The sequence below is a fragment of the Lissotriton helveticus genome, chromosome 4_1, assembly GCF_964261635.1.
Source record: "Lissotriton helveticus chromosome 4_1, aLisHel1.1, whole genome shotgun sequence".
Classification (NCBI taxonomy): Eukaryota; Metazoa; Chordata; class Amphibia; order Caudata; family Salamandridae; genus Lissotriton; species Lissotriton helveticus.
In genome coordinates, this window is record NC_136063.1 from 1,608,486,532 (window position 1) to 1,608,498,829 (window position 12,298).

Below are 12,298 nucleotides of genomic sequence, written 5' to 3' on the forward strand. Positions count from 1 at the left end.
ACGTTGGGTGACGTGTTTCAGGGAGGCACGTTCATTGGCATCGACAAATTGAGTTATATCCAAAACCAGACTCCAATGTTTCGATTCACATACTATAGGCTAACCAGGGCGCTGCGAGAACATTACCCAACATTCCCTGCGGAACCGGAAAGCCTAGCACCTCTGCAAATGCTGATCACTACACGGGACCTGTCACATTTAGTGTCCAGACTGTACACTGCTGCACAATCAGACATAGCGGGCCACACACTTAAGGCTAAGGGGCGATGGGATGCGCTACTAGATACACCACTAACAGATGAGGAATGGCAAAGCTCCTGCGCATTAACGCAGATACTGACACCCAACGGAAATCTGAGAATTATTAATTTCAAGTTTATTCACCAGGCCTACTACACACCGACAAAACTGCGTAAATTTGGATTGCAGGAGGAAGACAAATGCAAGCGTTGTAGCAGGGAGGGTGCGGACTTTGTGCATCTGGCCTGGACTTGTGCGAGGGTAGCGGGGTATTGGGAGGAGGTCACCACCACACTCACGGTTATGTTGGAGGATGAGGTGCAGTGCACGCCACAGGTCTGTCTGCTGGGTATTGTACCCCAATTCAGAGCGCTGAAACGCAAGTTCTGTGCCATCGCCTTGTTATTAGCAAAAAGGCAGGTGGCACAATGTTGGCACAGCCGTAAAGTGCCGACGAAAAAAGTGTGGCTTCATGCCATGTCCACCTGCCGGGACAAACTGCAAACATATGAGGAGAACTTGCCAGCGAAATCAAGGCCGAAGGACATATGGTGTTCCTTAACAGACTACCTAAACTCATTACAGGAAGATGAGGTGGACTAGCTCGTTTTCTGGTTGTACTGACATGGGTGTTGAATGGTGCGCGAGTTAAAAGCGGATGAAGGCTGCCCTGGGGGGAGCCGATGACACTATTGAACTCACTGTCTAGGTTGTGTATGAGGGCAATGTAAGGTCTTAAGTTGGGGTATGTTGTACTTTCTTTTTTCTAAAAATGACAAAATGTAAGACTCATAACAAATGTCTGCTAAGAGCCCTACAGAGGGTGAGCAAGGCGGCTCTGCCTAAAGTTTCTACACTACTCTTCAGGGCTAAATTGTTGCTTAATGGATGACCATCATACAATGGCGAGCCGGCCCCAGGGTTGTAGGCTCATGCTGTGTAATTTGCTTTGTGTTAATAAAGGTCTTACGCAAAAAAAAAAAAAATAAAAAAAAAAAAGAGACTCCAAGCATTCCAGCGCAGAAAAAACTAGAATGCTAACCTAACTGTCTCCAACATGGCCGTCGCGAAGCTAGCAAAAGAGCTTTATTGATCACCAGCAGTAAATGATTGATTCTTTTCTGGCAAACAGTCGGTGCTGGGGCCTTTTTTAGGTTCTTTGCCAACTGGCGAAAATTGCCACTATCACTGTTGGAATGAGCCGCCATTTTTTAAAATGAAGCACTACCATGCTTAATATATGTCTTGCAAAATACCGCATGTAAGATAACAATGGGATACTTTCAAATGATAGATTCGGAGATACAGCAATTGCCACGGGACAGGGGTATCCCCGGATAGCACTAAATAAGGTAAAGAGAGGACCATATGATGGTGGGATGGTGGTCCCTGATATATGTAAATACTATTGGACAGCCCAGGTAGTTATGCTTAATGATTGGGTCTTTTTGGGAAGAGATGAACCGGCATACCGAGTAGACCACTGGTGGATGGGACAAAGGGTGTACCTGGAAGCTCTCTTTAGTAAGAAAGCATAGGACACACTACTACACACTCACAAAAAACAGTGAGACTATGGAGAGAGGCAACCAAATTCCTGAGCTAGAAAGATAAACTAACGAAACATACTCCCTTGTGGAATAGCGACCTTCTGAGGGAAGTGCATGAACTAAAAGGATTTAGCACATGGACACTTATGGGCATTGAATATCTGGGAGACATTTGGAAAGATCAAAAAATGGTTGACTTCCGGGAAATGCAGTTAGAATACCAAATGCCAGACTCAGAGAAATTCCGATACATACAACTGAAACATGCTCTGTAGACACGTGAGCCCAGGAAAATAGCTACCAAAAACCGCTCTGCTTGAAGACAGAATATTGGTAGACCCGATACCAGATAAGGCATACTCTCTTATCTATAAAAAGACTATGAATAACACCCCAGATCCATTACTAGTTCTTAGGGAGAAGTAGGAAACAGACGTGGGGATCCTAGAAGAGGATGATTGGGTAGTAGTCACACGGAGCCACAAAGAGGTGGCTGTAAGGGTATGTTTTAGACTGATACAAATCAGAATTATACATAGATCCTATAAAACTAGATCAAGACTCTATAAAATGGGAAATCGCAACTCAAGCAAATGTGCAAGTGGATATGGGAAAGAAGGCACATTGTTCCATACAATATGGTATGGAGCTGCCTCGCACTGCAGAGATTCTGGAGTGCAATCACTGATGGGTGGTGGTGAGACTGGCAGTCCCAATGGAAACCCGATGACACAATGTGTTATGGGAGAAATAAACTGGTCAAAATATGCTAAATGATGGTTGATGCTAGCAGATGTAGTTGCCAAAACAAATATTGCCAGAACATGGGGCAAGTAACAGTCACCAACAGTGAGGGAATGGAAACAAGATCTTGATTGGTGCTGTGCAGCAGAGAAAATAATCTACTAGAGCTAAGGATGCCCCCCAAAACTGAGACAAAGTGAGGGGAACATGGGTAAACTACAGAGGACTGTAACCACGGGGACTATTGCAAGCTGAAGATGAAGGGGGGGTCGACACTGCATTGGTGAATGCAATGAAAGGTGGACTATGAGCTGATCTAGATTCAGGGAATGCAAACCTAGGGGCGGATGCAGACACTGCCTCCATGGAGAGGATTATATGTAAACATAAATTGACCTCTCTTTTTCTTATTGGTCTATGCATAAATGTACCTAACAAAATAAAAAGAAATGAAAATAAAATAAGTAGTATGTAACAAGCTCCCTCACGACCTATATTTCTTTGATTTGTGTATACATCATCAAGTAAGGGCTACGCATAATTTATACACTTTGACCATTAATTTGTCATAATTCTTTATTCCAAAATACATTTAAACAATTTGTTTTCATTCTCCTTTGTTTTATACATACAAGTCCATAAAAATATCCATTTAAATTTGTGTACAATAATATTTGTACATGCTTATGTACTCCTAAGCATCATAGGAACAAATATACTCTATAGTTTCGTACCCCTACACAGTTATATATAGTCAAATTTAATCAATTCTCACACTTACTCAATCACACCTAAGCCACATTCTCACATCATTCAATATCAACCATTCTTCATATTTGCTTCACGGGGAGACCTAGAACTAATTTGTCTCTAGCCTCTATTGATGATCTGAATTCAATAGGGTTTCTCAGAAGGTCGACACGCGTTTCGGTGGGATGGAAATGAACAATGGACCACCTTCCTCTGGACCATGCCAAATAAGCTGACAACCATTCAGGGAATACTTATAACAAAATATAACTCGATCAATTTAAATTAAATGTGTGCCCCTATGTCTTTTCGATTTCTAAATTTCACATTTCTAAATTTAAATTTGTCACATGATCTCCACCAACATAGACTACCCACAATGAATGTGTTATCTACAGATTTATTCCCAAGTTTTCCCCTACTTGGGGGGGTCATTAGGATGACGGGCGGACTTAGTCCGCCCGCCATCCTATCGGGACTCGGGACCGCCCGCCATAAGGGCGGGTGTCCCGTGGGTGGTATTAGGATGCGGCCGCCACAGTGGCAGCTGCATCCTGCATTTATAACATTGTGGCGGGCGGTGCGCTCTGCACCGCCCGCCACAATGCCATAAATGCATGTATGCTTTTGCATACACAATGCGGCAGGCACCGCACAGTGCCTACCGCATTGTATATGCAAATGCAGGGGCGTACCACAGGTACCCCCCTGTGCACCCCTCCTTCACTTTGGGGGCCCACAGGGGGCCCCCAAAGTGAAGACTGCATGCCTTTCATTGAAAAATGCCCATCAAAATATGGCTGGCGGTGTCTGATAGACACCGCCACCATATTATTCCTTTTCCACCCCGGCTGCAAAGCGACCGGGGCGGGAAAGCGGCCGACGGTCTTTCCGTCCGCCGAGGTCCCCCCCGTCATATTGATATGGCGGGGGGGGGGCAACGAGTGTGGATGTCGGGCGGATTGCCCCCACCAGGCTGGCGATGGCTACCGCCAGCCTGGCGGGGGCAATCCTCCCGACATCATAATTGGCCCCTTGGAGTGGGGAACATCAAGGGTAAAGGACAAGTGAGACAACATGCTTTCAGTTGTTGAATTTGTAACAATTCATTCACCGTTGGTCAGTTATGGTGAGGTAGGAATATAATATACAGCAGTAAAGGTTAGAAATGTTCCAGCGTGATTTTTCAAGAGTCGAAAGAAAAGTGAAAAAACTCATGCAATTCCTAAGTAGTGAGAAAATATTTTGCGCAGACTAATGAAAATTAGTAATTGCTCTGTCCTAGTCAGAGTATTTGATCGAGGTGCCTATGCTCACAATGGGTGTATTGTTACACCTTCAGCATCAAAGAGGCCACGTTGTTGGTTTGCCACTCTATATGTGGGTCTAAGAACAAGGAACATCACAATCTGTTAAAACCTGAAGTGGTCATAGGTTAATGGTGCAGCAGACTGGTGATATCATGGAGTATCTTACCTGGTTCTTTCTCCAAGAGACTCTAATCCTATATATATTGATTAGGGGCTTCTTGTGTATAAAATCTGTGCTCCTGAAGTGTCTTCCTACAACATAATGGGTGAACATAAGTAATTTGCCGAGGTAATAAACTATGGCGGTCCCGTTATAAATTATACATTATTACACAAACCTCAGCAGTATGTTCACCACAATTTATAAGCTCTGTAGTTACATATCAGATATGCGCAGTGGGGTAAATAGAGTAATTTCTTCATGACAGCCCTCTCGGGCATTACCTACAATACAAAGTATGGAGGCTTTTGTAATTGAGCATTCTACCACCTCCGACAACAAGATTAAAAGTAATTAAATATGGTGGTCCTGTGTGTATATTGGGGGCTCTCCCTGCTAAGAATGAGCATGCTGTGTCCAGAGCAAACCCAAGTGCCCATTACCCCAGTGCTGCTATGATAATTGTCCACTATCACTTCGCCAAGGGGACGCGTAGTTTGAATTTAACCACAGAGTGCCAAAACGGACAATGCATGTCCAGTACATGGGTAATGTTCCTGATCTAAACAATTAACTGGTAACGCTACCGGACCCACCCGCTGCTCTGTTAGATATACAATCTGGGTCACCCTGGCAACGCACTAGTTACATTAAGAATTACCGGGTAAGGCGGGATATATCTGGCACATAGGTGATAACATTAGTGGAAGTCACCATGACCTAGATGCAATGGACTCACAAGGTTTGTTATCTCTAACCTGTGTCCTCCTAGCCTAAAATAGGCATTCCTTAGAACCCCCTCTAGCACTGTGATTGATGCTCGCACATCTACTTTGGAGTCTAAATATAGTCAAATCCACATCCACTGTTATCGATTGCTGTGCTTACCTCCGTAAACCAGATAAAAAGGCCTCTGTGTGATTTCTCTCGTATTTGTCGGCACATGTGTGAGACCCTCCATCTGCTGCAAATTATGTAGGAGCAATTATGTCCCCACGTATCCACACATGACTCGCTAATGGTCTCGTGAGATCATCTCCAACTTGGAAAGGGGTTTCTGATATTGTTTGAGACCAGTCTCCAAGGGCGCCATCTTGGAATTATCATTACGGGACTCCGTCCTATGTAATTGCTATAGCTGTATATAAAACAGAATTGTTCTACAACTATGGCAGACAACCAGACCTCTGTACGGGTCCCCCTCCCTTGTGTCACATTACTGAGTGAGTCATAGTTGGTAAAACAATATCTTTATTCATTAATAATGGCCCCATTATGCATTCATATGTTTTAAAAAATATTTGGCATTTGTATTTTACCTCCGGACCTTTAGGATTTATATTTGTTTAGTTTGTGTGTGCAACCAGTGAAAGAAAAAGGTTATTTTTTTGTGTATAGCATATATTTACAAGGTATACAGTTCCCAATGGGGGTACAGGTACATCACTATTTTAAGAAAAAGAACCAGACGGAAAATGCAGCCTATGTCCATAGGCTGTTGGTTACATTCCAGGAAATTTCCTCATTAAGTTCCATTTTCACACTATTAAGGGAGAAGATCCAATATGTTTCTCTCCTCTTGCGTGGAAGAGCCACTGTTAAGCCTAACTAGGATTTCACCTTTTTTATAATGCACCATTTCATGTCTTTTGCTGTATGGCTTTTTTCTAGGGAGAGCTCAACAATCTGTGCCAATAATCTTTTGGTACATATGGCTGATTTATGCTCATGGTACCTCGTTCGAAATTCCCGGGCCATTTCTCCTTTATATGCTAGTCCACATGAGCACACTAGCATATATATTATGTTCTGGCTCCTGCAATTGGTGAGATATTTGAGCCTAGCATTTTTCCCTTTGTATGTTATGAGTTCCGTCACTATGGCCATGTCACACGAGTGGCATGAACCACATTTGTGGTTGCCCTATATTCGGGGGGAGTCCTCTAAGAGAGGTCTGGTTTAGCGTGTTAGCTGTTACGTGCCTCGTGTGTACCAACTTGTCACAGAGATTTCTATTTCTACAGTACCCTATAAGGGGGGTTTTAGTTGCTCTTCTTCTTCATTGGTGTTCAGGATTTTCCACTTTTTATTAATGATATTTTTGACTTTGCAGTTGAGTTGAGAGTGGTTGATGACACAAACCACTTGATCTAAAGGGGCCCGCTGTGTTTTATGTAGTAAGGCGTCCCGATTACAGCATTTAGCCCTTTTAAAGGCATTCCTTACTAATCAATATGGGTATCCCCGGGCCAACAGGCGTTTTTTCAACTTGTCTCTGTGTATGTGTAAATCTTGCATAGTTGTACAATTACGGCTTATACCTAGGAACTCCCCAAAGGGAAAGGCGTCTTTCTGACAAGGGGGGTGGAAGCTTTGTTGTTGGAGGATAGTGTTCCTGGCCCTTGGTTTTCTGAAAAACTTTACGTGACTATGTCCAGGAATTTGCTGAATTTAGCTGTAAATCTCAAAATTGTATCGCTTGCATTCAACCAGGCAAAATATTCCTGTAATAACTCAGTAGCTCCAGTCCAGCTGAATTTTTTTTTGACAATGGAGCGTCTCCAGGTGGACACATTCTCAAAGAAAGGAGCTGCTTCATTGAAGACATTTTTAAGTCCCCACTCACCCATATAGATATTCGCTATGCTCGGCGCACAGGAAGCTCCCACACTGGTGCCTTCATACTTTGTATTGTAGGTAATGCCGGAGAGGGCCGTCATGAAGGACTGACTCTATCTACCACACTGCGCATATCTGATATATCAGACTTTAATGCAGATAATTTTTATGATATGGACGGGCCTCAACAGAATTTTAGATTCAATAGACGCAGAAAAACTAACCAACAACACTTTTCAGACACACCACCATCCTCTTTTTTACCCAGAGGCCATCACAGAGGAAGGAACAGATGTTAGGGACCAGACACGGGCGAGCCACAACAGATGGCCCCTCAACATCAACAACCATATTTGTTGTGGATGAAAAACCTAAAAATGGTAATGTATATGTTTAAAGAGAATAATTGATATTTCAAAAAGTATTTTGAAGCAGAGCCTGCAGATTCAGACATTTTGTGAGACCAGGGTGGGCAAGTGGGGCTCCATTACTACTACTTAGTTCAATGATTTTCAGGTGCAATATAGGAGACATTGAACATTCCTGGTCAGCACAGGGGCAAATCTGAAAAAGTCACAGCTCAATTCTAATAAAACCACAAGGAGCGTGTCTTAGAAACATAGTCTAGCTACTTTTAGTAACAGCAATAATGCATATACATAAAATGCATATTGTAATTAATACACCATTGATTATGATGTGTGCATCCTGCCCCCAAAATGTTCTCTTGCCAACACAATATATAGAGATTACTTTGACCATATGAATAATATCATTTTTCAGATATAGGAAGCCAAACACAATAATTTGACTCTTGCTGTAGGGATAATACCACAAAAGATCACTATCCATCATCAAAGGTCAGAACCCCTAATTGTTCTTCTTCTTCATTGCCTATCAAAATCTCATACAATACTTTAGCTACATTTATTTCTCTAGATAGCAGACTAGTGTATTTGCAAGATTGAGTAAAGCTTCAAATGCCACCCTTCGATAAACTTCAATTCGCCCAAATATAAAAAGAACAGACGTGACATCACACACTTTTTTGCTCCTCATATCACATTTTGGACCCTTTGCCATACTGGAAAAGCTTTCTGTTTGCTGTGGAGTGACTGAAAGAATAGCAAGAGAAAAAACTAAATAAACAGAGGTCATACAAGTAGCTTGTCATTGGGGATCCCAAAGACCAGATGTAGCAGTGTCACCGTCAGGGTTACCAAAGATAAAGCCATCGAAATGGTTACTCTTAATTGACCTTCATGTTCCATAGTCAGCCACTTCTTATTCTGTTTTTGGATAAAAAAAGTATTCTATGTTTCAAAACCATGTACTTGGATTAAAACAAGACAGCATGTATCATGTTTCTCTCCTCGCACATAAAGACCTTTAACGGTTTTGATCACCAGGTGTTCACCCCTACATATTGACAAATGCAAGGGAGATACAAGGTTGAAATAGGGCAGTGAAGGCCAGGTCCATCACCTGAGAATTTGAGCATGTTCATGAATAAAGCTGTGCTCATTATAAGAGGTGGGCAGAACTCTCAGACGTTCACTCGAAGGAATTTCATGGAGTTACACAAAAACTTAGCAATATTCCACCAAGTTCCGTCAATGGGAGGAAAATATGCATGTTTCGCTGCTCACGCTGCAATTTGGTGTCAGTAGTGTGAGCAGTGCTGAAAAATCAGCACAAACAGCACCATGCAGTGCACAAGAGCGTGCTCCCATTTGAGGTAATTTTGCACTGCTCAAGTAGAAAATCTACTTGAGCAGCAGCAAATCTATTAGAGAAGCAGCTTTCTGACTGTGGCTGCTCGCGGCTGCCTGGGACTTCCTTCTTTGAAAATGGTGCTAAAGAAGGCAAATCTGACTTGCCTGGAGCTGCTCAGCGAAAATTGGTGGAATTTGGCTAGAAATCGGCGTTACAAAAGTCATACAAAGTCTTCCATGATTCAACTTTGAGTGGACCATGTCTGTGTATTCAAGTCAAGTCAAGTCAAAACCACTTTATTCGATTTAGTTAAAAATCATAAAAGCATTCTACAATCACATCAGAAAAGGGCAATACAAATTCATAAGGAGTTACAAAAATCATCAATCAATAGTATTTACATATATATAATAAAAAGATGATATAAGAAAACATCAATAATAATTAATTAATATACAGTTTAAATATACATCATAAAAAGAGTACATACTCAGTAAAATAGATATTTAAGTGTACACAGCATTTCCATTTCAATCTTCTCCACAAAACCCTAATGTAACATTATTAAGTCTTCTCCTCCTAATCCTAACAGCAGCGACAAGATAATTGGCCACGCTAAACATGGTCAACGCTGAGTCCAATAATTGGAGATAAAGGAGGGCAGGTTTTGCCTGGTAAAAAGCTTTATCCTTTAGTAATGGTACCAGGTATTTCTGTCTGGGCGCAGTGAAAAAATTACAAAACAACATAAAATGCATATTATTTTGCGTAGAAAAGTTATCGCAATTACAGACAGGTGCGTCCTCCTCCTTAAACCAACCTTGACTATCACACAAAACTGTGTAAATCTGATTAAACCGAAGTTTAACCAGAAGCCACCTATGAAAGGGGATAGTGACGATAGTAAGGTACGGTTGTATAGTAAGGGAGGTGATGGTCAGGTAATGGGCTCTGACCGTGGGCTTAAGTAATTGGCGTTCCTCCCTCTCCACGTTTTTCAATGTAATAAAATTGGCCTTCACCCAATCTAAATCAGATTTCTTTAGACCCTGGGGGACCAGAAAAATGTCAGGCCGTCCCAGGTCCACAGAACACTTTTGTATATAAGAGAGCCAAGTAATGTTTTTGTAGTTATCCAGATTTAAACAGTCCACCAGTATTTTATGATTCAGACCCAAGTTTTTGTTGATCCAGAGCCTTATCCATAGCAAGATAGGGGCCATGAGAAGGATGTCAGATATGAACCCAAGGCCAACTTCCTGGTGAACTGAAAACGTGGCTGTAGATTGCGGAAGCCCTAAGGAGGAACGCAGGAACTTATTTTCTTCCCTATTTACATAGCCCCATAAACCAGAGCCGTACCTGGCTATTGCCACTGATTTCGCCCTGTACAAGTTAAGTAATGCACCAGTTGGCTTCCCGCCCAGTCTTCTGGAAAAACTTAAAATAGCGTTGGCCGAGCTCCTAAACGCTTTGGTTTTAGCTACAATTTGCGGAGCCCAACTCCCCTTAGTGTCAAAGATAACACCCAAGTACGTAAAAATTTTGACATTAATGATCACGTTTCCATTGCAGTAGAACTGTTTAGAATTATTTTTACCAGCCCCAAAAGCCATAACGTGAGATTTGGAGTTATTTATCACTAAGTCTAATGATGACATAAAATCATTAAAAGCATTTAAAAGTTTTTGCAAACCTATCGGGGTCCGAGCTATTAAAGCTGCGTCATCCGCGTACAGGAGAACAGGGATACGAGTGTCCCCTGCACGCGGAATATCCAAGGTAGCAGTTAAAAGAGTCTCCTCAAGTGAATTTATATATAAAGTGAACAGCATGGGAGCCAGAATGCAGCCCTGCCGCACGCCCCTACTGGATTTGAACCACGCGGTACTATTACCTTCTTGGTCCATTCTAATTGAGGCTTTTAAATCTTTATGTAGTTCTGCCAAAAAGTATACAAGGGGAGGATCAAGACCCAGCTTTAACAGCATGGTCCACAGCCGGGCTCTATTCACCAAATCAAAAGCCGTGGACAGGTCCATAAAAGCAACAAAAATTGACCCTTTTTTAGCAATTGTGTATTTCGAGATTAACAAGTGAAGATTTAAGCATTGGTCCTCAGTCCCTCTACCAGCACGGAACCCATACTGGGCATCTACTAGAATATCATTGTCTATGGACCAGGTGTTAATTCTTGCTAACAGGACTTTGCCCAAAATCTTCATAGAAGAATCTAATAACGAAATTGGTCGAAAACACTTAGGGTCGCTTCTTTGACCCTTTTTAAAAATGTCTGTGTATTGTAGAGCTCATATGACACGTTATTAATGGTTTAATTGTTATCAATGATCTGCATGTGGTATACAACCGTTTCAACGCAACTTTTACAACGACTTCCTTTACAACGCAACTTTTACAACGCAGGATCCATTACAACGAACTACCTTTACCATGTTTTTACATCGCAGATGCCTTTACAACGCATGCCATTACAACGTAAGTATTGGTAAGTATATAATTATATAAAAAAAATTATTTAATTATTTCAAATATATATATATATTAATTAATTAATATATTTAGAAATAAAATATTATTTATTTAAAAAAATTATGTAAATAATTCTATTATTAATTATTATTTTTACCCCTACACTATCCAGCATTTACCCTACTATTTCACCCCCCTGGAGTTAGAATAGTAATTTTTACCCCTACACTATCCAACACTTACCCTACTATTTCACCCCCCTGGAGTTAGAATAGTATTTTTTACCCCTACACTATCTATCACTTACCTTACTATTTCACCCCCCTGGAGTTAGAATAGTAATTTTTACCCCTACACTATCCAGCACTTACCCTACTATTTCACCCCCCCTGGAGTTAGAATAGTAATTTTTACCCCTACACTATCCAGCACTTACCCTACTATTTCCCCCCCCTGGAGTTAGAATAGTAATTTTTACCCCTATACTATCCAGCACTTAACCTACTATTTCACCCCCCTGGAGTTAGAATAGTAATTTTTACCCCTACACTATCCAGCACTTACCCTACTATTTCACCCCCCTGGAGTTAGAATAGTAATTTTTACCCCTACACTATCCAACACTTACCCTACTATTTCACCACCCTGGAGTTAGAATAGTAATTTTTAGCCCTACACTATCCAACACTTACCCTACTATTTCACCCCCCTGGAGTTAG